Genomic DNA, 588 nt, shown 5'->3' with positions numbered 1-588 from the left:
GGAGCCCAGCAGGTAGAGGTTGCGGTGGCCGGGAGCGGTCACTGCACTCCAGTCTGGGCGACAGAGTGAGACTCCAACTCAAAAAAATAAATAAACAAATAAAAGTAATGGGTGTTGCTGGGGGCTATAAGTGTCATTTTTGGGCCTACTCTGGTACACTCAATTTCTGTAGGATTTATGTTCTAAGCTATTGACTGTAAATAATCACTAACACATTAATTAAATTGAGTATATTAAAAATTGAAGACAAATTCTTGCTAAAATTTCCAAGGTGTTTCCTGGGAAATTTGTGATTATGCCTAAATATTTTTTTTGTATATATATATATATATATATATATATATATATATCTCTAAAACATATATATATATATATGTTTTAGAAACATGAGTGAATAACCTTATCTGTCCTTTATTACCTAATAGGTCTCGTGGGCTAAACCTGTGAATCACAGCAGAGGGGGTAGGTGGAGAGAGATGACTCCAGAAAGATAAATGGGAGTCAGATCACAGGTGGTCGGTCCTACGTGCCATGTTAGGGATACTTTACGTTTCTCTAATGGAGAGTTACCGGAGGCTTTTTTTTTTT

The sequence above is a fragment of the Carlito syrichta genome, unplaced genomic scaffold (genome assembly GCF_000164805.1).
Source record: "Carlito syrichta isolate Samal-C Ts95f unplaced genomic scaffold, Tarsius_syrichta-2.0.1 Scaffold96015, whole genome shotgun sequence".
Lineage (NCBI taxonomy): Eukaryota > Metazoa > Chordata > Mammalia > Primates > Tarsiidae > Carlito > Carlito syrichta.
The sequence above is the reverse complement of the archived record's forward strand: the minus strand, read 5'-3'. Positions refer to the sequence as shown.